The following is a 27601-nucleotide window of genomic DNA, read 5'->3' as shown; positions in this document are numbered from 1 at the left end:
GTGAGTGCTCCGCCCCTCCCCCCGCGCAGTGAGTGCTCCGCGCTCCCCCCCGCGCAGTGAGTGCTCCGCCCCTCCCCCGCGCAGTGAGTGCTCCGCCCCTCCCCCCCCGCGCAGTGAGTGCTCCGCCCCTCCCCCCGCGCAGTGAGTGCTCCGCCCCTCCCCCCCGCGCAGTGAGTGCTCCGCCCCTCCCCCCGCGCAGTGAGTGCTCCGCCCCTCCCCCCCGCGCAGTGAGTGCTCCGCCCCTCCCCCGCGCAGTGAGTGCTCCGCCCCTCCCCCCCGCGCAGTGAGTGCTCCGCCCCTCCCCCCCGCGCAGTGAGTGCTCCGCCCCTCCCCCCCGCGCAGTGAGTGCTCCGCCCCTCCCCCCCGCGCAGTGAGTGCTCCGCCCCTCCCCCCCCGCGCAGTGAGTGCTCCGCCCCTCCCCCCCCGCGCAGTGAGTGCTCCGCCCCTCCCCCCGCGCAGTGAGTGCTCCGCCCCTCCCCCCGCGCAGTGAGTGCTCCGCCCCTCCCCCCCGCGCAGTGAGTGCTCCGCCCCTCCCCCCCGCGCAGTGAGTGCTCCGCCCCTCCCCCCCGCGCAGTGAGTGCTCCGCCCCTCCCCCCCGCGCAGTGAGTGCTCCGCCCCTCCCCCCGCACAGTGAGTGCTCAGCCCCTCCCCCGCGCAGTGAGTGCTCCGCCCCTCCCCCCGCACAGTGAGTGCTCCGCCCCTCCCCCCGCGCAGTGAGTGCTCCGCCCCTCCGCGCAGTGAGTGCTCCGCCCCTCCCCCCGCGCAGTGAGTGCTCCGCCCCTCCCCCGCGCAGTGAGTGCTCCGCGCTCCCCCCCGCGCAGTGAGTGCTCCGCCCCTCCCCCCGCGCAGTGAGTGCTCCGCCCCTCCCCCCGCACAGTGAGTGCTCCGCCCCTCCCCCGCGCAGTGAGTGCTCCGCCCCTCCCCCCGCACAGTGAGTGCTCCGCCCCTCCCCCCGCACAGTGAGTGCTCCGCCCCTCCCCCCGCGCAGTGAGTGCTCCGCCCCTCCCCCCGGGCAGTGAGTGCTCCGCCCCCCCGCGCAGTGAGTGCTCCGCCCCTCCCCCCGCGCAGTGAGTGCTCCGCCCCTCCCCCGCGCAGTGAGTGCTCCGCGCTCCCCCCCGGGCAGTGAGTGCTCCGCCCCTCCCCCCGGGCAGTGAGTGCTCCGCCCCCCGCGCAGTGAGTGCCCCTCCCCCCGCGCAGTGAGTGCTCCGCCCCTCCCCCGCGCAGTGAGTGCTCCGCCCCTCCCCCGCGCAGTGAGTGCTCCGCCCCTCCCCCGCGCAGTGAGTGCTCCGCCCCTCCCCCCCGCGCAGTGAGTGCTCCGCCCCTCCCCCCGCGCAGTGAGTGCTCCGCCCCTCCCCCCGCGCAGTGAGTGCTCCGCCCCTCCCCCCCGCGCAGTGAGTGCTCCGCCCCTCCCCCCCGCGCAGTGAGTGCTCCGCCCCTCCCCCCCGCGCAGTGAGTGCTCCGCCCCTCCCCCCCGCGCAGTGAGTGCTCCGCCCCTCCCCCCCGCGCAGTGAGTGCTCCGCGCTCCCCCCCGCGCAGTGAGTGCTCCGCCCCTCCCCCGCGCAGTGAGTGCTCCGCCCCTCCCCCCGCGCAGTGAGTGCTCCGCGCTCCCCCCCGCGCAGTGAGTGCTCCGCCCCTCCCCCGCGCAGTGAGTGCTCCGCCCCTCCCCCCCGCGCAGTGAGTGCACCGCCCCCCCCGCGCAGTGAGTGCTCCGCCCCTCCCCCCCGCGCAGTGAGTGCTCCGCCCCCCCGCGCAGTGAGTGCTCCGCCCCTCCCCCCGCGCAGTGAGTGCTCCGCCCCTCCCCCGCGCAGTGAGTGCTCCGCGCTCCCCCCCGCGCAGTGAGTGCTCCGCCCCTCCCCCCGGGCAGTGAGTGCTCCGCCCCCCCGCGCAGTGAGTGCCCCTCCCCCCGCGCAGTGAGTGCTCCGCCCCTCCCCCGCGCAGTGAGTGCTCCGCCCCTCCCCCCGCGCAGTGAGTGCTCCGCCCCTCCCCCGCGCAGTGAGTGCTCCGCCCCTCCCCCCGCGCAGTGAGTGCTCCGCCCCTCCCCCCCGCGCAGTGAGTGCTCCGCCCCTCCCCCCCGCGCAGTGAGTGCTCCGCCCCTCCCCCCCGCGCAGTGAGTGCTCCGCGCTCCCCCCCGCGCAGTGAGTGCTCCGCCCCTCCCCCGCGCAGTGAGTGCTCCGCCCCTCCCCCCGCGCAGTGAGTGCTCCGCGCTCCCCCCCGCGCAGTGAGTGCTCCGCCCCTCCCCCGCGCAGTGAGTGCTCCGCCCCTCCCCCCCGCGCAGTGAGTGCTCCGCCCCTCCCCCCGCGCAGTGAGTGCTCCGCCCCTCCCCCCCGCGCAGTGAGTGCTCCGCCCCTCCCCCCGCGCAGTGAGTGCTCCGCCCCTCCCCCCCGCGCAGTGAGTGCTCCGCCCCTCCCCCCGCGCAGTGAGTGCTCCGCCCCTCCCCCCCGCGCAGTGAGTGCTCCGCCCCTCCCCCCCGCGCAGTGAGTGCTCCGCCCCTCCCCCCCGCGCAGTGAGTGCTCCGCCCCTCCCCCCCGCGCAGTGAGTGCTCCGCCCCTCCCCCCCGCGCAGTGAGTGCTCCGCCCCTCCCCCCCGCGCAGTGAGTGCTCCGCCCCTCCCCCCCGCGCAGTGAGTGCTCCGCCCCTCCCCCCCGCGCAGTGAGTGCTCCGCCCCTCCCCCCCGCGCAGTGAGTGCTCCGCGCTCCCCCCCGCGCAGTGAGTGCTCCGCCCCTCCCCCGCGCAGTGAGTGCTCCGCCCCTCCCCCCCGCGCAGTGAGTGCTCCGCGCTCCCCCCGGGCCCGGATCTACTTTACCTGGTTGTCGCCGCTCGAGCGGCGGCGGGAGGGAGACGGAGACCCTGAGACTGACCGTCACACAGAGAGAGAGAGACAGCCCCCTGCCCGAGCGGGAGCGCCCCGGGCCCGCCCCCCGGAGCACCGCCCCCCCCGGAGCCCCGGCCCCGCCCCCCGGTGCCCCGGCCCCGCCCCCCGGTGCCCCGGGCCCGCCCCCCCCCCCCCGGAGCCCCGCCCCCCCGGAGCCCCGGCCCCGCCCCCCGGAGCCCCGCCCCCCCCGGAGCCCCGGGCCCGCCCCCACCCCCGGAGCCCCGCCCCCCCGGAGCCCCGGCCCCGCCCCCCGGTGCCCCGGGCCCGCCCCCCCCCGGAGCCCCGCCCCCCCCGGAGCCCCGGGCCCGCCCCTACCCCCGGAGCCCCGCCCCCCCGGAGCCCCGGCCCCGCCCCCCGGAGCCCCGGCCCCGCCCCCTCCCCCGGAGCTCCGCCCCCCCGGAGCCCCGCCCCCCCCCGGAGCCGGAGCAGAGCCGCGCGCGCCGGCCGCTGGACAGGCGGCAGCTCCCAGGTCAGCACCGAGAGGGGGGGGGAGGAGGCTGAGGGAGGGGTGAGTGAGAGGGATGAGGGTGTGGGGAGGAGGAGGTGAGGGAAGAGGGTGTCAGGGAGCAGGGGGGGTGGGGTGGGAGGGAGGAGGGGTGTGAGGGAGGAGGGTGAGTGAGAGGGGGAGAGGGATGAGGGTGTGGGGAGGAGGGGGTGTGGGGAGGAGGGGGTGAGGGAGGAGGGTGGGGGTGAGGAGGGGGTGAGGGAGGAGGGTGGGGGTGAGGAGCAGGGTTTGTGGAGGTGGGGGTGAGGGGGTGGGGGTGAGAAGCTGAGGGGTGGGGGTGAGGAGGTGGGGGTGAGGTGGTGAGGAGGAGGGGGTGCGGGTGTGGCGGGGGTGAGGGTGCGGAGGGGGTGGGGAGATGAGGGTGCGGACAGGGTGGGGGTGAGGAGGAGGGGGTGGGGGTGAGGGTGCCGAGGGGGTGGGGGTGAGGAGGGGGCCGCAGAGGCACATGGGAAATGTTGCTGATGGAGTGTTTTGACCGATTTGGATAGGTCAGGTGAATGGGCTCGGGTCCGGCAGATGGAATTCAATGTTGCCAAGTGTGAGGCTATCCATTTTGGGAGGAATAACGGCAGAATGGATTATTATTTAAACGGTAAGATGTTAAAACATGCTGCTGTTGCAAAAAGTTGGTGTGCAGGTGCAGCAGGTGATTTCGAAGGCGAATCGAGTTTTGTCTTTCGTTGCTAGAGGGATGGAGTTCAAGACTAGGGAGGTTATGCTGCAATTGTATAGGGTGTTGGTGAGGCCGCATCTGGAGTATTGTGTTCAGTTTTGGTCTCCTTACCTGAGAAAGGACGCACTGGCGCTGGAGGGTGTGCAGAGGAGATTCACTAGGTTAATCCCAGAGTTGAGGGGATTAGATTATGACGAGAGGTTGAGTAGACTGGGACTGTACTCGTTGGAGTTTAGAAGGATGAGGGGGGATCTTATTGAAACATATAAAATTATGAAGGGAATAATAGATAGGATAGATGCGGGCAGGTTGTTTCCACTGGTCGGGGAAAGCAGAACTAGGGGGCATAGCCTCAAAATAAGGGGAAGTAGATTTAGGACCGAGTTTAGGAGGAACTTCTTCACCCAAAGGGTTGTGAATCTATGGAATTCCTCGCCCAGTGAAGCAGTTGAGGCTCCTTCATTAAACGTTTTTAAGAAAAAGATAGATGCCTTTCTAAAGAATAAAGGGATTCGGTGATATGGTGTATGGGCCGGAGAGTGGAGCTGAGTCCACAAAGATCAGCCATGATCTCATTAAATGGCGGAGCAGGCTCGAGGGGCCAGATGGCCGACTCCTGCTCCTAGTTCTTATGTTCTAATGAGAATTCCAGGCCCCATTCCGGGGAGTTAATGTGGGTCTCCCTCCCCAACAACCTCCCCAACATCCCCCACCCCCCCCCACCCCCACCCCCACCCCTACCCCGTTTCAGCCTGGGTGAGTTAACAGGTTAGTCAGCGGGTGTCTAACCCACACAGTCTGCAGGAGGAGCTCGGTTGTTGGGAGCTGCTGAGTTGTGGTGACCGAGATTGGGGAGAGGGGGAAGCCAGAGCTGTTGATGCTGCTTTCCTTCTGGCCACCCCCTCGGGACTGATTTAACCTTTGGTCGGGTGAACGGTTGCGCGCGGCGGTGATGCCTCTGCGGCCGAATGGCCTCCCCGCCTGAGCTCGAGCTGTTTGGCTCGTCGAGCTGAGTCCGTGGAGGGAGGGGGAATCCCGGTGTGAAATGAGCGAGTGCTTTGATTTAAAAAGCAGACCTGATTTGCTGTCAGACGTGCGGGCTTCAGGCACGTTCCTTTCCCTGGGGAAGCCTGGGAAAAGTCAGTGAGAGGTGGCTGACTTGTCGGGGAACGTTGATCACCTCCCCCAGGATGTGGGGGAGGTGGGGGGGGGGGGTTGTTGCTTTGTGAGGTGGAAGGAACTGTTTGGTTTCTGGGTGAAATTCTGGGACGGTTGCAGGTTTAATCCGTCACCGTCTGCAATTGGGTGACGGTGAGGGCGAGGTGGTCGCAGCAAAATCGGTTTTATTGGCAGTCGAGATAGATGGCCGTGTTTTCTGGTGTTTGTGCAGGAATGTGTGAAGAAACTCCAGCTGGGTGGTTTCAGCATTCACTCCCCACGTCCGTCATTTCCAACGATTTCATTCCTTAACAGCCTGTCTCCAATTTTAAAATTACCACCTTCTCAATCTTGATTTCCCCTCCAGAGGGAGGTATGGTTCACTCCAACTACCGCATCGAATCCTTTTTGATGGTTTAAACAACTCAATCAGATCATTTCTTCAATCTCCTGAACTCAAAGGACCGTAAGCCTAGTTTATTAAAACCGTCCTCCCTAATTTAACGCTCTACGGCCTGGTATTATTTGGTCTACCTACCAGGCACCCTTTCCACCGCCAGAATGTATCCATTCTGGGGTCTGGTGCCCTGATCTGAAGTCCTTCAGATGGGAGTCGAACCAACGCTCAGAGACAACTGGGGCGTAACTTTGACCTCTAGTAATCCAGCATTCTGGGCAACATTCCTGTAACTTTCTTCATTGATAGGGGCAGCACGGCGGCACAGTGGTTACCACTGCAGCCCCACGGCGCCGAGGTCCCGGGTTCGATCCCGGCTCCGGGTCACTGTCCGTGTGGAGTTTGCACATTCTCCCCGTGTCTGCGTGAATCTCACCCCCACAACCCAAAGGTGTGCAGATTGATGGATTGGCCACGCTAAATTGCCTCTTAATTGGAAAAGAAAGAAATTGGATATTCTAAATGTATTTTTAAAATACGTTATTAATTGATCTATCGGCTTTTAATGACTTGCATAGATTCTTACATATTTTGACTCACTTTCTTGACATTTAAAGAACTGTAAGGATACCGGACCCAGACTCCAGCAGGGCTAGCCACTGTGCTGCCTCGGCACACTTGTTTTGGTAACTTTATTTATAAGTGGCATTTGAACTATTGTTGTGGGTCAGAGTTTAGAGAACCCCAAATTGTATCATGGAGTTCACCTGACCCACAACTTTTACTAGATTGTGGTATGGGGAGCACACGGCCCACTCTACAGGTGTGGGACAGCAGAAATGGAAAAGTATTTTTTAAAGCAAAACAATGTTTATTCTATGAACTCAAGTTAACCTTTTTGAAACAAACAGTGAATATCTTAGCAACCATTAAATCAAATGCACCCCCCAAAGAATACAACACTAACTAATCTGTATGCTGTCCTTTTAACATCCAAAAACTTAACAAACCTCTAAACAGGAGCACACTAGGGTTTACATTTAATACTGAAATCATTTATAATTCTGAATTCACCAAATGATTAAGGTAGTCTTTGGATGGCAGACTTCAGATGCCGCTCCCTGAAAAACACAGACACGCCCAAGCTTTTTCTCAAACTGAAACTAAAAAAGCAGAAGTGGAGCTCAGCTCCACCCACACTCTGACATCACTCCAGTAACATGAGCAGCTCCATTTCTTAAAGGTACATTTCTTAAACACCCATTTCTTAAAAGGGTGCTCTCACATGACACTATTGGGTTGCTTAATTGGAAATACTAAAACGTACTCTCCATGCCTGCTACTAACTCCAATTAAGCAACACAATACAGTTCAAATGACACTAATAAATAAAGTTAACAAAACAGGCTTACCGGGGCGGCGCGGTGGTTAGCACTGCTGCCTGGCGGTGCTGAGGACCCGTGTTCGACCCGTGTCACTATCCATGTGGTGTTTGCACATTCTCCCTGTGTCTGCGTGGGTCTCACCCCCACAACCCAAAGCTGTGCAAGATAGGTGGATTGGCCACGCTAAATTGCCCCTTAATTGAAAAAAAAATAATTGGGTACTCTAAATTTAAAAAAAGAATAGATGCAGTAAACTTTTGCTCAACCTAGCAGCATTTGGAAAACCTGCTGTTCAACTTGAAATCCTGCTGTCGTGTCCGACTCAAATCCTATGGCAAACTGTAAAACTACAGCCAGACCTGGCTCCTCCCATTAATTACCTCATCTGTATCCCACTAAGATGCCACCTGACCTGCTTAGCTGGGACTAAATACAACCCCTCCTAAATTATTTACTCTCCAGGGAGTCTCCAGCAATCATAACAATATCCCATTAACCCCTTATCTGTGACCGAGAAAGTAGTTAGAATGAATGGTGTACTCGCCTTTTACGACTCCTTAATTACAGCTTTAGCAGACACGCAATCTGTATACCTTTAACCTAGGCTCTTTAATAATATTACTGAAACCAGTATGTACTTAACCCAGGCTTTCAATAACATTACTGCCACAAATATGATTCTTCATCCATCACAAAACACTCCTGGTTTATATATTTTTTTTAAAAAAAAATTTTTCCAATTAAGGGGCAATTTAGCGCGGCCAATCCACCTACCCTGCACATCTTTGGGTTGTGGGGGCGAAACCCACGCAGACACTGGGAGAATGTGCAAACTCCACACGGACAGCGACCCAGAGCCGGGATCGAACCTGGGACCTCGGTGCCATGAGGCAGCAGCGCTAACCGACTGCACCACCGTGCTGCCCGCCTGATTTATATTTCTAATGTGCTAGGTCAAGATGATGTCCAACTCCCCTTAAATGGCCGTTGTTCACGCTCCTGACAACTAGCCAGTGACTGCTGCAGTGAGGTGTAGTTTAACTGCGCGCATGGATATGTGGTGAGATCAAGATTAGGTTAGCTGTACTGCACCAACCTATCTGTCCAAAGAGCCTGTGACGTTCTCTGCTTTGCACAGGAAAAATAGCTGAGGTTCCTTGTGTCTATGGACTAGTGCCTCGGTAGGAATTCTACCTTCAGTAGGAAGGGGTGGGGGGGGAATGAAAAGTAAATGTGGAACAGCAAACCGGCCACGTTCCTTGAGCTTGTCATCTTTTTATTTATCTCCAAATCTCCTGGAAGTGTTTATCCCTTGCTTGGGCTGTGTTTCCACAGGAACTGTCTGCAACCTTCCCTAACTAGTCATTCTTCTGTGCTTGGAAATCAAATGCCGGCAGGTCATTCAACTGTGGCGGCGTCTCATTGAACCCCAATCCTGGTCCTTATCCAAGATCCACAATGGTGTACTGCCCCGTTTGATGGTCAGTGATGAAATCTCTTGTGTTGTCAAGCATCCCTGCTGTTTTACCCGATCCGTCAATCTTAGGCGGATGAGGGAATCAGCCTGGCCACTTAACCTCGAGCTTCCTGAGGTTTAGACAGGGTGGCAGTGTGCGACAGACACCATTTGGTCCCCTGGGGCAATCCTGTGGGAGGATGGTGGAACAGCAGTGGTAGGGGTTTTAGGGTGTTATCCGCTTTAGTTGCTGTGAAATAAAGAGTCTCAAGTTCTTGTTCCATTTCACCAAACACCATTTATTTCACTTCCACAGCCTCTGCTCAAAACTCTTAACAACACACCACCTGACAGAGGCCACCTGAAGCCCCTTTACATATCAGTGTCAATTAATGGATACTTAACATAAATGAGACAACTAAATGCAATGCCTCTTAACCCATTACTTAACAGTCTCCCCTTCCTTGCAGAAAAAAAAAATAATTAAGTGAAAACAAAATTTCAAGAAACTCAAAAACACACACATGATGTTCCCACCCCTTTTTTTTTTGTTTCGACGAGAAAGAGAAAAAAAAACAGTCACAGAAACAAGCGCCCTTCATTAACAATATCCAAAAGTTTCTGTGAACTCGCCACTCTTTTTGTAAAACAGTCTGACAATTGATAGCTCCTGTCGACCCATTTAATTTTTGTTATTTCCCCCCTGTCCAACATCTTCAAACATGCGATGTCTATCCGTAACCTCTTTTCATTTGACACTTTTTGTCGAGTGCACATTTTCCCACAGGGATTTATTGTCAATGTGACAGTCAATAGTAGGTATATTACCCAAATCCCCTAATCCCAAAATTTCTGTCAATATCATACTTATATAAAAGGCCATATCCACCGCCTCTACAAGGCTTAACGTCTCAGCAGACAAAGTGCTTTTTACCACTCTCCTTATTTTCTTTGTTTCCCACACAAGCGGGCAACATTTACCATTGTTCCCTAAAAGGAAAATTATAAAACGTCCTGCGCTTGAAACCCCATCACATAAATTTGCGTAGGACGCATCATTATAAACTTCTTTTTTTCCCCCCTTTTTTTAATTAAAATATTTTTTTCAAATTTTTCCAACAATTTTTAATAACAAACAAACCCCGCCCCCCATAACAAAAGAAAGAAAAAACACACACCCCACATGCAAAACCGCATCATTATAAACTATGGAGTTTCAAGTGCCTACGGTCACCTAAAACCGGGAACTTCAAAACACACTCCTGCATTTTTAGTTTGGCCAGCGCTTTATTTGTTCTTATTATGTCTTCCACTTTGGAATCATTCATTTTTGTACTCAACTCTAAGGTATCAAAACTCACGTCCGGTCTAGTCTGTCTACCTAACCAATTCAGTTGCCCAACTAAACTTCGCAGTTGCTCTTTTTCTATCTTTGAAACCATTGCGTCTTTTTGTGAAACTAGGCCACGACTAATTGCTATTGGGTGATGCTTTCCAAATAAGATTGCTGACGTAAAGTTGCCCCTAACTTAGTCTGTCCAATTTCCAGTCCAATATATTTAAATGCACCGGAAACCTGACTTCCAACCCTGAATTCTTTCCTCAAACCAGAGATTACAATAGCTTCAAAATCACTTCCCACCCCACAAAAAATCATCGACATGCATCATAAAAATGCCAGAAAGATTTCCTTTATAGTGCCAGTAAAACATTGCAGGATCTGCTTTCAACTGGCAACAGCCTAACTTTAACAAAACTGACCTTACCGAAAAATACCAGTCTCTAGATGCATCATTTAATCCATATACACATTTGTTCAACTTCCAGAATACCCCTTCTGTGTTAGCTGCTTCTTTAGGAGGACGGAGAAAAATGTCTCTCTGGAGCTGATGCCCCTGCAAAAAGGCAGCTTTTATATCTATAGATTTGCATTCCCATGCCTTTGTGGCTAATAGAGCCAAGAAGATCTTTAAAATAACCTTTCCTGCTGCAGGTGAATCTACCCTTAAATCCTGATCTTCTAAGTTTTCTTCAAATCCCCTCGCCACAAGCCTGGCCTTTGCCTTGTAAGTTCCATCCGGAAGAACCTTTTCCATGCAAATCCATCTGTGGGATAGAGCTCTTTGTCCCCTATCCGGTACTTCCGTGTATACCCCAAATTCACTCCAACTATGCAATTCTTGCTGTTTAGCTTCTTTAATAACTTTTTCATCTAATTTATTTGAAGCCACCAAAATCTCACGTGCATGTGGGCTTCTACTCCTATTAGTATTCGTAGTCTTACTCATGTTCCGACATCTTGACAAACTACGTTCCCTCTCCCGCCTGGTATTTCGTTCTGTATTGCTACTGCTTGATCTTTCCCTTCTGCTGTGGGATGTCCTTTCAATAGTTCTCGACCTTTTCCTGCGGACCTGTTCACTATCCGATGTACTATCTGAACTGGCACTGTGTTACTGTGCCCTCCATTTTTGAACTTCGTGTTCCCAATCCACTGTCTTGACTCCCTCCCCTTGAATGCTGTACATTCAACCAATGTTTATACTTTCCAGTGGCCTTCCCTGCTCTACTAATAACAGTTGCATCTTTCCATTGACTAGACCCTTCAGGCAAGTATGTCACCTTTGTACCAACTTTTGGCAGTTGCCCTTTCGGAAAAATGGCCTGTTTTAATTCAACAGAAGTGTTGTGTTCCTCCACAGAAACCCTGTCTATATCATTTAATTGGTCCTCATAGTTCTGTAACACATGCGTACCAGATGACTCTGGTTCCTCGTCATGTCTGTCTGCTCTGTTTAAATTTGAAAATTTGTAATTTGTACCCATTATCCTTGATGAATGTACCCTAACAGTTTGATTACCATGTTGCAAAATAATTGTTTTGCCATCTATGCCTATGATCTTCCCTGGGCCTTTCCATTCATTAGAATTGTCTCTCTTATAGTATACCATGCCTCCTTGCTGAAAAACGGCATCTGGTGGCCGTACGTTATGTCTTAAAGCTCTGCGAATTCTTTCAGAGACTTCTGCTTCAAAAAAAGCTTTTCTACTGCTATGTAATGCATTTAAATGTTCAGCAAAACCAGAGCTAATTGTAGTCCCCTCCCAAGCTGGAGGCTGGTCCTCCAAAATGGACGGAATTTTAGGATTTCTACCAAACACTAATTGATAAGGACTATAGCCCCCAACCATCTGCAATGAATTCTTTGCACGTATTTGGTCGATCTGCCAAAATTTTCCGAAGCATGTCATCGATGACAGCATGATTTCTTTCACAGACACCATTACTAAATGGGCTTTCTGCAGCCGTATTCATAACTCTGATATTCATGTTTTCACACATATCCCTAAACTCATCATTAGCAAATTCTCCCCCATTGTCCGTAAGGAATTTTGCCTGTGGACCCATTCCTGTCCCTATCCATTTTTCCACGATTTGATCCAGAATTACTCTTTTCTTTACTTCGTACAATCGTTGATTGACTAAATCTGGTTGCTAAATCTACAAAATGCAAAATAAATATATTATTTGCTTTATCTCAGATCTTAAGGTCCATGGCCACAATGTCGTTAAACTCCCTGGCCAAAGGTAGGGTTACTATTGGTCGTGCTGGTGTCCTTCTGCACTTCCTACAAACTTCACAGCGATCACTAACCTGTTCTATCAGTTTAGTATCGTCATCATCCCTTACCCCTGCATCCTTTAATAAATGTTTCAGCCTCCGAGGAGACGGATGTGCAAATTGCCTATGCAGTTTTAATACCACAAGCTTTTTATCAGCTAAAGTCCCATTTTCAACTGCCATTAACACATCCTTAACCACTCTACTTGAAAAATTATTTGTCAGTAATGGAATACAATAGTGTCCTGACTGTGTAAATTGTAAGTCCACCGTCTTTCCAAAAACTGTTGCCTTATCCTGTTCCATATCCAGTTTCATGTGTGCTTTCTTCATCGACGGTCTGCTCAGAAGCAAAGGTATCTCACTTGATACAACATCCGCGCTAATGAAATGATTCACTCCGGCAATATTGCAAGGGATCACCACTCTTTTCAGCGACTTCAGAGTATTATCATCCCCAAACCTGAAACTTGTGGAACTTTCAAATTCCTTAACCTTGTTGCGATTTTCAGCATTCAAAGAGTCCAGGTAACATTTTAACCAGTCAATTCCACACACAGTAGATGAGCAGCCACTGTCCAATACAGCACAGTTGAAGGATTCTGCAACCAACACCCTCATTACCGGCGTAAAACTGCTTGTCAATAGGACAATGCCTTCTTTCTGGTCACTATCTTTTTCCTCTTCTGACTCTTCCGTGTCATGTGTCGCTTCAAACACTATCATAACGAGTTGGACAGTTGAAAGCATAATGGTATTGAGAGTCACATCGAAAACATTGATTTATCATGCCCCGTGCATTTCTGGGGTTCATCTTCCTATTGTAGGTTCTAACTGGGTTTCTGTCTTCATAATTTCCTTGTCTCAGTCTCCGTCTATAGTCTTGATCCCTGTTCGTAGCCATACGATTTCACCATCCTGTTACTAGTGTATCTTCCATATTCTGCCTTATTGCAGGCGGACCTATTTGGGTCATCAGAGCCATTGGAATAGAATGTTTCCCCAGAAACTTTTGTAAAGCTTTTGTCATCTGTTCGAATAAGGTATCCTTATCAGTAAACTGAACTCCTGTCAAAACCAGGAGCCTATCCATGTTGCTCACTCTAGCACAGTCAAGTAATTTAAAGGCCAACACAGACTGTGGAAATTCCAGGTTGTGTGTCTGCAGCCTTTTATATAGTCTGCCAAATTCCATTATATAGTCTTCCATGGAGATATCCTCCATTCTCCGGAACTTATCAAAATCCGACCATGCTTCATCCGCACTTAACAAGTCATCTTTCTTATAAATCTTATCCATATAATGTAATAAAGTCTCCAGACCTTCTTCTGAGTCTAACTCTTCCAATTCCAGCTCAGAAAGCTCTTTGTTTCGGATTTTACAGCCATATGGTAGAGAAAGAGCCAATGCCATACCTTGTTTTCTCTTTCCCAAAGCAGTTACCTTAGTCCACATAACTACTGCACTTCTCCATTGGTCGTACGATTCCCTTTCAGAGAATAAGGGAGGATAGTCATATCCAGCCATCTTTATCCTCGGTTCAGCCATATATCCCTTTTTTTTTTTCTTTTCTCACTCACTCCTTGGTTTGATCTGGAAAAGTTGTATCTTTCAACCCTTCACATTTGCACAGGAACCATCCTCTGCTACCAATTGTTAGACATTTTAGTTGCTGTGATATGAAGAGTCTAAAGTTCTTGTTCCTTTTCACCAAACACCATTTATTTCACTTCCAAAGCCTCTGCTCAAAACTCTTAACAACACACCACCTGACAGAGGCCACCTGAAGCCCCTTTACATATCAGTGTCAATTAATGGATACTTAACATAAATGAGACAACTAATTGCAGTGTCTCTTAACCCATTACTTAACATGGGGGGGGTTGTTCGGGAGGCAGAACAGAAATTAATCCCGAGGAGGAGGAAAGATGCTAAATGAAGGACGAGGCAACCGTGGCTGACGAGGGAAGTCAGGGACAGCATAAAAGCAAAAAAAAACCATAGAAAGTGGTGAGAGGTAGTGGGAAGTCAGAAGATTGGGAAGCCTTTAAAAGTGAGCAGGGGACAACTAAAACGGCAACAAGGGGGAGGGGAGAAGGTGAAATATGAGTGCAAGCTAGCTAGTAATATAAAAGAAGATTGCAAGAGTTTTGATATATAAACGGTAAGAGAGAGGCAAGAATGGTCTTTGGGCCTCTGGAAAATGAGGCTGGAGAAGTAGTAATAGGGAGCAAAGAAATGGTAGAGGAACTGAATAGTTACTTTGCATCAGTCTTCACGCTGGAAGACACCAGTGGCGTACCAGAACTTTTGAGAGTCGGGGCAGAGGTGAGTGCAGTGGCCATCACGAAGGAGAAGGTTCTGGGGAAGCTGAAAGGTCTGAAGGTGGATAAGTCACCTGGACCGGATGGACTACACCCCAGGGTTCTAACAGATAGCTGAGGAGATTGTGGAGGCTTTGATGGTGATCTTTCAGGAATCACTGGAGGAAGGGACGGTCCCAGAGGATTGGGAAATGGCTCATGTAACACCCCTGTGCAGAAGACGGGAAATCATAGGTTGGTTGGCCTGGCTTCAGTCATTGGTAAGATTTTCGAGTCTGTTATTAAAGATGAGATCGCGGAGTACTTGGCAGTGCGTGGTAAAATAGGACTGAGTCAGCACGGCTTCGTCAAAGGGAGGTCGTGTCTGACAAATCGGTTAGAGTTCTTTGAGGAGGTAACAAGGAAGTTAGACAAGGGAGAACAAGTGGACGTGATCTATTTGGATTTCCAGAAGGCCTTTGACAAGGTGCCGTACAGGAGGCTGCGAAATAAGATAAGAGCCCATGGTGTTAGGGGTAAGATACTGGCAAGAATAGAGGATTGGCTGACTGGCAGAAGGCAGAGAGTGGGGATAAAGGGGTCTTTTTCAGGATGGCAGCTGGTGACTAGTGGTGTGCCTCAGGGGTCTGTGCTGGGACCACAACTTTTCACAATATCCATGATCTGGAAGAAGGAACCGAAGGCTCTGTTGCTACGTTTGCAGGTGATGCAAAGATATGCAGAGGGACGGGTAGTATTGAGGAAGCGGGGGGCTGCAAGAAGGACTTGGACAGGCTAGGAGAGCGGTCAAAGAAGTGGAAGATATTAATAATAATCTGTATTAGTGTCACAAGTAGGCTGACATTAACACTGCAGTGAAGTTACTGTGAAAAGCCCCTAGTCGCCACATTCCGGCGCCTGTTCGGGTACACAGAGGGAGAATTCAGAATGTCCAATTCACCTAACAGCACGTCTTTCGGGACTTGTGGGAGGAAACCGGAGCACCCGGAGGAAACCCACGCAGACACGGGGAGAACGTGCAGACTCCACACAGACAGTGACCCAGCGGGGAATCGAACCCGGGTCCCTGGCGCTGTGAAGCAACAGTGCTAACCACTGTGCTACCTTGACGCCCAATGTGGAATACAATGTGGAAAAGTGTGAGGTTCTGCACTTTAGAAGGAGGAATCGAGGCACAGACTATTTTCTAAATGGGGAAATGCTTCAGAAATCTGATGCACTAAGGGACTTGGGAATCCTTGTTCACGATTCTCTTCAGGTTAACGTGCAGGTTCAGTCGGCAGTTAGGAAGGTAAATGCAATGTTAGCATTCATGTCAAGAGGGCCAGAATACAAGACCAGGGATGTACTTCTGAGGCTGAATAAGGCTCTGGTCAGACCCCATTGGGAGCATTGGGAGCAGTTTTGAGCCCCGTATCTAAGGAAGGATGTGCTGGGGCCTTGGAAAGGGTCCAGAGGAGGTTCACAAGAATGATCCCTGGAATGAAGAGCTTGTCGTATGAGGAACGGTTGAGGACTCTGGGTCTGTACTCGGAGTTTAGAAGGACGATGGGGGTATCTTATTGAAACTTACAGGATACTGCGAGGCCCGGATAGAGGGGACGTGGAGAGGATGTTTCCACTTGTAGGAAAAACTAGAAGCAGAGGACACCATCTCAGACCGAAGGGACGATCCTTTAAAACAGAGATGAGGAGGAATTTCTTCAGCCAGAGGGTGGTGAATCTGTGGAACTCTTTGCCGCAGAAGGCTGTGGAGGCCAAATCACTGAGTGTCTTGAAGACAGAGATAGATAGGTTCTTGATTAATGAGGGAATCAGGGGTTATGGGGAGAAGGCAGGAGAATGGGGATGAGGAAAATATCAGCCGTGATTGAATGGCGGAGCAGACTCGATGGGCCGAGTGGCCTAATTCTGCTCCTGTATCTTGTGGGAGGGCGGGGAAACTACAGTGAAATATGTTAGGTGAGTTTGTAACAATCATTTCATGGTCATTATTTGAGTTTTAAGTCCAGCTGTTGAATCCAAATTGCACCATCTGCTGTGGTGGGAGTTCGAACCAGGTCCCCAGATTCCAGCGACAACACCACTACGGCAACTTGAATTGGTTTTTGGAGCAAACAAAGAGATGGAATAAGGGCTTGCCCCGTCCTCTCTGCGTTGGCTTTGTAACTCTGAGAAAAGAATGACATTTAAAGGGGAAAGCTCCTTGACTGGCTGCAGTATAATGGGAAACACAGCCCTTCAGTCCTGAGTGCAATGGGGAAGCAGGTGATGACGTGGAAATGGAGTTCATGTTGGGATTGGAATTAAGCGGAAATCTTTGTTCCCATGCAGCCCTTGGAGGTTTGTTTTCCAAGGTGTCCCTCCGAGATGTAACGGGGTATTGGGGGTGTCTTTATTCTCACCCCGGAGAAGGCGGAGTGCCGCACTCGCCATTGCTGAGACCAGCTTTATATTCCAGGTTTATTAACTGAATTTAAGCTGCAGCAGCAGCTGCTGTGGGATTCCAGCCTGCGTCCCCAGACCATCACCCGCCGGGGCCGCTGGACACCGCAATCCCACTGCATTCCAGCCTGCGTCCCCAGACCATCACCCGCCGGGGCCGCTGGACACCGCAATCCCACTGCATTCCAGCCTGCGTCCCCAGACCATCACCCGCCGGGGCCGCTGGACACCCGCAATCCCACTGCATTCCAGCCTGCGTCCCCAGACCATCACCCGCCGGGGCCGCTGGACACCCGCAATCCCACTGCATTCCAGCCTGCGTCCCCAGACCATCACCCGCCGGGGCCGCTGGACACCGGCAATCCCACTGCATTCCAGCCTGCGTCCCCAGACCATCACCCGCCAGGGCCGCTAGACACCGGCATGCCCACTGCATTCCAGCCTGCGTCCCCAGACCATCACCCGCCGGGGCCGCTGGACCCCGCAATCCCACTGCATTCCAGCCTGCGTCCCCAGACCATCACCCGCCGGGGCCGCTGGACCCCGCAATCCCACTGCATTCCAGCCTGCGTCCCCAGACCATCACCCGCCGGGGCCGCTGGACACCGGCATGCCCACTGCATTCCAGCCTGCGTCCCCAGACCATCACCCGCCGGGGCCGCTGGACACCGCAATCCCACTGCATTCCAACCTGCGTCCCCAGACCATCACCCGCCGGGGCCGCTGGACACCGCAATCCCACTGCATTCCAACCTGCGTCCCCAGACCATCACCCGCCGGGGCCGCTGGACACCGCAATCCCACTGCATTCCAGCCTGCGTCCCCAGACCATCACCCGCCGGGGCCGCTGGACCCCGCAATCCCACTGCATTCCAGCCTGTGTCCCCAGACCATCACCCGCCGGGGCCGCTGGACACCCGCAATCCCACTGCATTCCAACCTGCGTCCCCAGACCATCACCCGCCGGGGCCGCTGGACACCGCAATCCCACTGCATTCCAACCTGCGTCCCCAGACCATCACCCGCCGGGGCCGCTGGACCCCGCAATCCCACTGCATTCCAGCCTGCGTCCCCAGACCATCACCCGCCGGGGCCGCTGGACACCGCAATCCCACTGCATTCCAGCCTGCGTCCCCAGACCATCACCCGCCGGGGCCGCTGGACCCCGCAATCCCACTGCATTCCAGCCTGTGTCCCCAGACCATCACCCGCCGGGGCCGCTGGACACCGCAATCCCACTGCATTCCAACCTGCGTCCCCAGACCATCACCCGCCGGGGCCGCTGGACACCCGCAATCCCACTGCATTCCAGCCTGCGTCCCCAGACCGTCACCCGCCGGGGCCGCTGGACACCGGCAATCCCACTGCATTCCAGCCTGCAACCCCAGACCATCACCCGCCGGGGCCGCTGCACCCCGCAATCCCACTGCATTCCAGCCTGCGTCCCCAGACCATCACCCGCCGGGGCCGCTGGACACCGGCAATCCCACTGCATTCCAACCTGCGTCCCCAGACCATCACCCGCCGGGGCCGCTGGACACCGCAATCCCACTGCATTCCAACCTGTGTCCCCAGACCATCACCCGCCGGGGCCGCTGGACCCCGCAATCCCACTGCATTCCAACCTGCGTCCCCAGACCATCACCCGCCGGGGCCGCTGGACCCCGCAATCCCACTGCATTCCAACCTGCGTCCCCAGTCCATCACCCGCCGGGGCCGCTGGACACCGGCAATCCCACTGCATTCCAACCTGCGTCCCCAGACCATCACCCGCCGGGGCCGCTGGACCCCGCAATCCCACTGCATTCCAACCTGCGTCCCCAGACCATCACCCGCCGGGGCCGCTGGACACCGCAATCCCACTGCATTCCAGCCTGCGTCCCCAGACCATCACCCGCCGGGGCCGCTGGACACCCCAATCCCACTGCATTCCAGCCTGCGTCCCCAGACCATCACCCGCCGGGGCCGCTGGACACCGCAATCCCACTGCATTCCAGCCTGCGTCCCCAGACCATCACCCGCCGGGCCCGCTGGACCCCGGCATGCCCACTGCATTCCAGCCTGCGTCCCCAGACCATCACCCGCCGGGGCCGCTGGACACCGCAATCCCACTGCATTCCAGCCTGCGTCTCCAGACCATCACCCGCCGGGGCCGCTGGACACCCGCAATCCCACTGCATTCCAACCTGCGTCCCCAGACCATCACCCGCCGGGGCCGCTGGACCCCGCAATCCCACTGCATTCCAGCCTGCGTCCCCAGACCATCACCCGCCGGGGCCGCTGGACACCGGCAATCCCACTGCATTCCAGCCTGCGTCCCCAGACCATCACCCGCCGGGGCCGCTGGACACCGCAATCCCACTGCATTCCAGCCTGCGTCCCCAGACCATCACCCGCCGGGGCCGCTGGACCCCGCAATCCCACTGCATTCCAGCCTGCGTCCCCAGACCATCACCCGCCGGGGCCGCTGGACACCGGCAATCCCACTGCATTCCAACCTGCGTCCCCAGACCGTCACCCGCCGGGGCCGCTGGTCCCCGCAATCCCACTGCATTCCAGCCTGTGTCCCCAGACCATCACCCGCCGGGGCCGCTGGACACCGGCAATCCCACTGCATTCCAGCCTGCGTCCCCAGACCATCACCCGCCGGGATGCTGGACCCCGCAATCCCACTGCATTCCAGCCTGCGTCCCCAGACCATCACCCGCCGGGGCCGCTGGACCCCGCAATCCCACTGCATTCCAGCCTGCGTCCCCAGACCATCACCCGCCGGGGCCGCTGGACACCGCAATCCCACTGCATTCCAACCTGCGTCCCCAGACCATCACCCGCCGGGGCCGCTGGACCCCGCAATCCCACTGCATTCCAGCCTGCGTCCCCAGACCATCACCCGCCGGGGCCGCTGGACCCCGCAATCCCACTGCATTCCAGCCTGCGTCCCCAGACCATCACCCGCCGGGGCCGCTGGACCCCGCAATCCCACTGCATTCCAACCTGCGTCCCCAGACCATCACCCGCCGGGGCCGCTGGACCCCGCAATCCCACTGCATTCCAGCCTGCGTCCCCAGACCATCACCCGCCGGGGCCGCTGGACACCCGCAATCCCACTGCATTCCAGCCTGCGTCCCCAGACCATCACCCGCCGGGGCCGCTGGACCCCGCAATCCCACTGCATTCCAGCCTGCGTCCCCAGACCATCACCCGCCGGGGCCGCTGGACCCCGCAATCCCACTGCATTCCAACCTGCGTCCCCAGACCATCACCCGCCGGGGCCGCTGGACCCCGCAATCCCACTGCATTCCAACCTGCGTCCCCAGACCATCACCCGCCGGGGCCGCTGGACCCCGCAATCCCACTGCATTCCAACCTGCGTCCCCAGACCATCACCCGCCGGGGCCGCTGGACACCGGCATGCCCACTGCATTCCAGCCTGCGTCCCCAGACCATCACCCGCCGGGGCCGCTGGACCCCGCAATCCCACTGCATTCCAACCTGCGTCCCCAGACCATCACCCGCCGGGGCCGCTGGACCCCGCAATCCCACTGCATTCCAACCTGCGTCCCCAGACCATCACCCGCCGGGGCCGCTGGACACCGGCATGCCCACTGCATTCCAGCCTGCGTCCCCAGACCATCACCCGCCGGGGCCGCTGGACACCGCAATCCCACTGCATTCCAACCTGCGTCCCCAGACCATCACCCGCCGGGGCCGCTGGACCCCGCAATCGCACTGCATTCCAGCCTGCGTCCCCAGACCATCACCCGCCGGGGCCGCTGGACACCGCAATCCCACTGCATTCCAACCTGCGTCCCCAGACCATCACCCGCCGGGGCCGCTGGACCCCGCAATCCCACTGCATTCCAGCCTGCGTCCCCAGACCATCACCCGCCGGGGCCGCTGGACCCCGCAATCCCACTGCATTCCAACCTGCGTCCCCAGACCATCACCCGCCGGGGCCGCTGGACCCCGCAATCCCACTGCATTCCAACCTGCGTCCCCAGACCATCACCCGCCGGGGCCGCTGGACACCGCAATCCCACTGCATTCCAACCTGCGTCCCCAGACCATCACCCGCCGGGGCCGCTGGACACCGCAATCCCACTGCATTCCAGCCTGCGTCCCCAGACCATCACCCGCCGGGGCCGCTGGACCCCGCAATCCCACTGCATTCCAACCTGCGTCCCCAGACCATCACCCGCCGGGGCCGCTGGACCGCGCAATCCCACTGCATTCCAACCTGCGTCCCCAGACCATCACCCGCCGGGGCCGCTGGACACCGCAATCCCACTGCATTCCAGCCTGCGTCCCCAGACCATCACCCGCCGGGGCCGCTGGACCCCGCAATCCCACTGCATTCCAACCTGCGTCCCCAGACCATCACCCGCCGGGGCCGCTGGACCCCGCAATCCCACTGCATTCCAACCTGCGTCCCCAGACCATCACCCGCCGGGGCCGCTGGACCCCGCAATCCCACTGCATTCCAACCTGCGTCCCCAGACCATCACCCGCCGGGATGCTGGACCCCGCAATCCCACTGCATTCCAACCTGCGTCCCCAGACCATCACCCGCCGGGGCCGCTGGACCCCGCAATCCCACTGCATTCCAACCTGCAACCCCAGACCATCACCCGCCGGGATGCTGGACCCCGCAATCCCACTGCATTCCAACCTGTGTCCCCAGACCATCACCCGCCGGGGCCGCTGGACCCCGCAATCCCACTGCATTCCAACCTGCGTCCCCAGACCATCACCCGCCGGGGCCGCTGGACACCCGCAATCCCACTGCATTCCAGCCTGCGTCCCCAGACCATCACCCGCCGGGGCCGCTGGACCCCGCAATCCCACTGCATTCCAGCCTGCGTCCCCAGACCATCACCCGCCGGGGCCGCTGGACCCCGCAATCCCACTGCATTCCAGCCTGCGTCCCCAGACCATCACCCGCCGGGGCCGCTGGACCCCGCAATCCCACTGCATTCCAACCTGTGTCCCCAGACCATCACCCGCCGGGGCCGCTGGACACCGCAATCCCACTGCATTCCAACCTGCGTCCCCAGACCATCACCCGCCGGGGCCGCTGGACCCCGCAATCCCACTGCATTCCAGCCTGCGTCCCCAGACCATCACCCGCCGGGGCCGCTGGACACCGCAATCCCACTGCATTCCAACCTGCGTCCCCAGACCATCACCCGCCGGGATGCTGGACACCGCAATCCCACTGCATTCCAACCTGCGCCCCCAGACCGTCACCCGCCGGGATGCTGGACCCCGCAATCCCACTGCATTCCAACCTGCGTCCCCAGACCATCACCCGCCGGGGCCGCTGGACACCCCAATCCCACTGCATTCCAGCCTGCGTCCCCAGACCATCACCCGCCGGGGCCGCTGGACCCCGCAATCCCACTGCATTCCAACCTGCGTCCCCAGACCATCACCCGCCGGGGCCGCTGGACACCGCAATCCCACTGCATTCCAGCCTGCGTCCCCAGACCATCACCCGCCGGGGCCGCTGGACACCGGCAATCCCACTGCATTCCAACCTGCGTCCCCAGACCATCACCCGCCGGGGCCGCTGGACCCCGCAATCCCACTGCATTCCAGCCTGCGTCCCCAGACCATCACCCGCCGGGGCCGCTGGACCCCGCAATCCCACTGCATTCCAGCCTGTGTCCCCAGACCATCACCCGCCGGGGCCGCTGGACACCCGCAATCCCACTGCATTCCAGCCTGCGTCCCCAGACCATCACCCGCCGGGGCCGCTGGACACCCGCAATCCCACTGCATTCCAGCCTGTGTCCCCAGACCGTCACCCGCCGGGATGCTGGACCCCGCAATCCCACTGCATTCCAGCCTGTGTCCCCAGACCGTCACCCGCCGGGATGCTGGACCCCCGCAATCCCACTGCATTCCAGCCTGCGTCCCCAGACCATCACCCGCCGGGGCCGCTGGACACCGCAATCCCACTGCATTCCAGCCTGCGTCCCCAGACCATCACCCGCCGGGGCCGCTGCACCCCGCAATCCCACTGCACTCCAGCCTGCAACCCCAGACCATCACCCGCCGGGGCCGCTGGACACCGCAATCCCACTGCATTCCAACCTGCGTCCCCAGACCATCACCCGCCGGGGCCGCTGGACCCCGCAATCCCACTGCATTCCAACCTGCGTCCCCAGACCATCACCCGCCGGGGCCGCTGGACACCGCAATCCCACTGCATTCCAACCTGCGTCCCCAGACCATCACCCGCCGGGGCCGCTGGACACCCGCAATCCCACTGCATTCCAACCTGCGTCCCCAGACCATCACCCGCCGGGCCGCTGGACCCCGCAATCCCACTGCATTCCAACCTGCGTCCCCAGACCATCACCCGCCGGGGCCGCTGGACCCCGCAATCCCACTGCATTCCAACCTGCGTCCCCAGACCATCACCCGCCGGGGCCGCTGGACACCGCAATCCCACTGCATTCCAGCCTGCGTCCCCAGACCATCACCCGCCGGGGCCGCTGGACACCGGCATGCCCACTGCATTCCAGCCTGCGTCCCCAGACCATCACCCGCCGGGGCCGCTGGACCCCGCAATCCCACTGCATTCCAGCCTGCGTCCCCAGACCATCACCCGCCGGGGCCGCTGGACACCGGCATGCCCACTGCATTCCAACCTGCGTCCCCAGACCATCACCCGCCGGGGCCGCTGGACACCGGCAATCACACTGCATTCCAGCCTGCGTCCCCAGACCGTCACCCCGCCGGGGCCGCTGGACACCGCAATCCCACTGCATTCCAACCTGCGTCCCCAGACCATCACCCGCCGGGGCCGCTGGACACCGCAATCCCACTGCATTCCAGCCTGCAACCCCAGACCATCACCCGCCGGGGCCGCTGGACACCGGCAATCCCACTGCATTCCAGCCTGCGTCCCCAGACCATCACCCGCCGGGGCCGCTGGACACCGCAATCCCACTGCACCATCGTCTCGCCCTTCAGATTCGGGCGACTGGGTTTGGATTAGTGTTTAGGATGTCGGCGTGTGGGTCACGGCGTGAGGGCCGAGTTCGTGTTTAGGGTGTCAGGGTTATTGTTTGGCCTGGGCTTCGAAACGGACGGGTGTTGCCAACATTGTCAATCGTGGTTCTGCTGCTCCAACGCCGTGCCTCCCGAAAACTGCATCGGTGTGGCAGCAACAGAACTGTGTTGACTCGCGTGTGATAAGCATTTCTCTGGCGTTGGGTGCGAGTTGCTGTTTGATGCAAAGGACTGCGAGGCCCTCTCACTATCTGCGGCTTGTAACTTTCATAGGAACAGGAGAAGGCCATTCGGCCCCTCGAACCTGTCCCGCCATTCAATGAGATCATTGCTGATCTGTGACCTAACTCCATATCACTGCCTTTGGTCCAAATCCCATTAACAGAAATCTCTCTATCTCAGATTTAAAATTAACAACTGTTCCAGCTTCAACTGCTGTGTGTGGGAGAGATTTCCAAACCTCTACCTCCTCACATCTCTCCTGAATGCAAACAAGCGGCAAAAAATGCTGGAACATGATAGCATTTAGACACCGAAGCAAGGAGGCAGCGCACTGAGTTTTTCTGTGTTTGAGAGGTTTGTGAATCATAATCTGATAGTGATCTGTAATGTTGTGATTAGATGCCATGTGGTAGATGGTGGCAAGATGTTTCCACTTGTGGATGGAGACCAGAACTAGGGGGTCATCATTATGAGACGGCCACTGGTAAATCCAATGGGCATTTCAGGAGAAACTTTACCCACAGAGTGGGGAGAATGTGGGACTTGCTCCTTGGTCCGTCCCGCCACCCCCCTCCACCTCTGCGCCTCCCTCACAACCTACTATGCACATCCCCACCTCTTCCGTCCATTCCTTCTCCTCCGCCCCGCCCCCTCCTCCGCCCCGCCCCCTCCTCCGCCCCGCCCCCTCCTCTGCCCCGCCCCCCTCCTCCGCCCCGCCCCCTCCTCCGCCCCGCCCCCCCTCCTCCGCCCCGCCCTCTACTACACCCTGCCCCCTCCTCCGCCCCGCCCCCCTCCTCCTCCCCGCCCCCTCCTCCGCCCCGCCCCCTCCTCCTCCCCCTCCTCCGCCCCGCCCCCTCCTCTGCCCCGCCCCCTCCTCCGCCCCGCCCCCTCCTCCGCCCCGCCCCCTCCTCCGCCCCGCCCCCTCCTCCGCCCCGCCCCCTCCTCTGCCCCGCCCCCTCCTCCGCCCCGCCCCCTCCGCCCCGCCCCCTCCGCCCCGCCCCCTCCTCCGCCCCGCCCCCTCCTCCGCCCCGCCCCCTCCTCCGCCCCGCCCCCTCCTCCGCCCCGCCCCCTCCTCCGCCCCGCCCCCTCCTCCGCCCCGCCCCCCTCCTCTGCCCCGCCCCCCTCCTCTGCCCCGCCCCCTCCTCCGCCCCGCCCCCTCCTCCGCCCCGCCCCCTCCTCCGCCCCGCCCCCCTCCTCCGCCCCGCCCCCTCCTCCGCCCCGCCCCCTCCTCCGCCCCGCCCCTCCTCCGCCCCGCCCCCTCCTCCGCCCCGCCCCCTCCTCCGCCCCGCCCCCTCCTCCGCCCCGCCCCCCTCCCCCCGCCCCCTCCTCCGCCCCGCCCCCTCCTCCGCCCCGCCCCCTCCTCCGCCCCCTCCTCCGCCCCGCCCCCCTCCTCCGCCCCGCCCCCTCCTCCGCCCCGCCCCCTCCTCCGCCCCCTCCTCCGCCCCCTCCTCCGCCCCCTCCTCCGCCCCGCCCCCTCCTCTGCCCCGCCCCCTCCTCCGCCCCGCCCCCTCCTCCGCCCCGCCCCCTCCTCCGCCCCGCCCCCTCCTCCGCCCCGCCCCCTCCTCCACCCCGCCCCCTCCTCCGCCCCGCCCCCTCCTCCGCCCCGCCCCCCCTGCGCCTCCCCGCCCCCCCCTGCGCCTCCCCGCCCCCCCCTGCGCCTCCCCGCCCCCCTGCGCCTCCCCGCCCCCCCGTGCCTCCCCGCCCGCCCCCCCGCGCCTCCCCGCCCCCCCCCGCGCCTCCCCGCCCCCCCCCGCACCTCCCCGCCCCCCCCGCGCCTCCCCGCCCCCCCCCGCGCCTCCCCGCCCCCCCCGCGCCTCCCCGCCCCCCCCCGCCCCCCCCCGCGCCTCCCCGCCCCCCCTGCGCCTCCCCGCCCCCCCTGCGCCACCCCGCCCCCCCCTGCGCCTCCCCGCCCCCGTCTGCGCCTCCCCGCCCCCGTCTGCGCCTCCCCGCCCCCGTCTGCGCCTCGTCGCCCCCCCCTGCGCCCCGTCGCCCCCCCTCCGCCCCGTCGCCCCCCCTGTGCCGCACTGCCCCCCCCACCCTCTGCCCCGTCGCCCACCCTCCGCCCCGTCGCCCCCCCCTCCGCCCCGTCGCCCCCCCTCCGCCCCGTCGCCCCCCCTCCGCCCCGTCGCCCCCCCCGCCCCCCCCGCGCCTCCCCGCCCCCCCCGCGCCTCCCCGCCCCCCCCTGCGCCTCCCCGCCCCCCCGCGCCACCCCGCCCCCCCTGCGCCTCCCCGCCCCCGTCTGCGCCTCGTCGCCCCCCTCGCGCCCCATCGCCCCCCCCTGCGCCCCGTCGCCCCCCCTGTGCAGCACTGCCCCCCCCACCCTCTGCCCCGTCGCCCCCCCTCCGCCCCGTCGCCCCCCCCTCCGCCCCGTCGCCCCCCCCCGCCCCGTCGCCCCCCCTCCGCCCCGTCGCCCCCCCGTGCCGCGCTGACCCCGTGCCGCGCTGCGCCCCGTCGCCCCCCCCTCCGTCGCCCCCCCTCCGCCACCCCCCTGCGCCCCGTCGCCCCCCCCCGTGCCGCGCTGCCCCCCGCCCCCCCACTGGGCCCCGTCGCCCCCCTCCGTCGCCCCCCCTCCGCCACCCCCCCTGCGCCCCATCGCCCCCCCCCCGTGCCGCGCTGCCCCCCGCCCCCCCACTGGGCCCCATCGCGCCCCCCCTGCGTGCCGCTGCCCCCCCCCTGTGCCGCGCTGCCCCCCCTGTGCCGCACTGCCCCCCCTGTGCCGCACTGCCCCCCCCACCCTCCGCCCCGTCGCCCCCCCCCTCCGCCCCGTCTCCGCCCCGTCGCCCCCCCCCTCCGCCCCGTCGCCCCCCCTCCGCCCCGTCGCCCCCCCCCCCGCCCCGTCGCCCCCCCCCGCCCCGTCGCCCCCCCCCGCCCCGTCGCCCCCCCGCCCCGTCGCCCCCCCCCCCGCCCCGTCGCCCCCCCTCCGCCCCGTCGCCCCCCCTCCGCCCCGTCGCCCCCCCTCCGTGCCGCGCTGACCCCGTGCCGCGCTGCGCCCCGTCGCCCCCCCCGCGTGCCGCTGCCCCCCCTGTGCCGCACTACCCCCCCTCCGTCGCCCCCCCTCCGCCACCCCCCCTGCGCTCCGTCGCCCCCCCCCCGTGCCGCGCTGCCCCCCGCCCCCCCACTGGGCCCCGTCGCGCCCCCCCTGCGCGCCGCTGCCCCCCCCCGTGCCGCGCTGCCCCCCTGTTCCGCGCTGCGCCCCGTCTCTCCCCCCCCCCACTGCGCCGTGCTGTGCCCCGTCCTGCGCCCTGCTGCCCCCCTGCGCGCCGCACCCCCCCTGCGCCCCGCCGCCCCCCTGCGCCCTGCTGCCCCCCTGCGCGCCGCCCCCCTGCGTGCCGCACCCCCCCTGCGCCCCGCCGCCCCCCTGCGCCCTGCCGCCCCCCTGCACGCCGCACCCCCCCTGCGCCCCGCCGCCCCCCTGCGCCCTGCTGCCCCCCTGCTCCAATGCAATGGCCAGAAATATTCCAGAATCACCTTTTTATTCTTGTTCTATTTGTTTTCTCCTCAGCTCCCACAGCGATGCCGGT

The 27601-nt window shown here is 60.1% G+C and overlaps 1 long non-coding RNA gene across 1 annotated transcript in view; it reads left to right on the top strand.

Annotated features, from left to right (window-relative positions):
- Positions 1 to 27601, top strand: part of LOC140400078 (uncharacterized) — a 77764-nt gene extending 50163 nt beyond the window's left edge. Inside the window, exon 4 of the long non-coding RNA XR_011938038.1 lies at positions 27583 to 27601. This is a non-coding gene — a long non-coding RNA (uncharacterized lncRNA). The remainder of the gene's footprint in view (positions 1 to 27582) is intronic.

This window comes from Scyliorhinus torazame, chromosome 24 (assembly GCF_047496885.1).
Source record: "Scyliorhinus torazame isolate Kashiwa2021f chromosome 24, sScyTor2.1, whole genome shotgun sequence".
Lineage (NCBI taxonomy): Eukaryota > Metazoa > Chordata > Chondrichthyes > Carcharhiniformes > Scyliorhinidae > Scyliorhinus > Scyliorhinus torazame.
The sequence above is the reverse complement of the archived record's forward strand: the minus strand, read 5'-3'. Positions and strand labels throughout refer to the sequence as shown.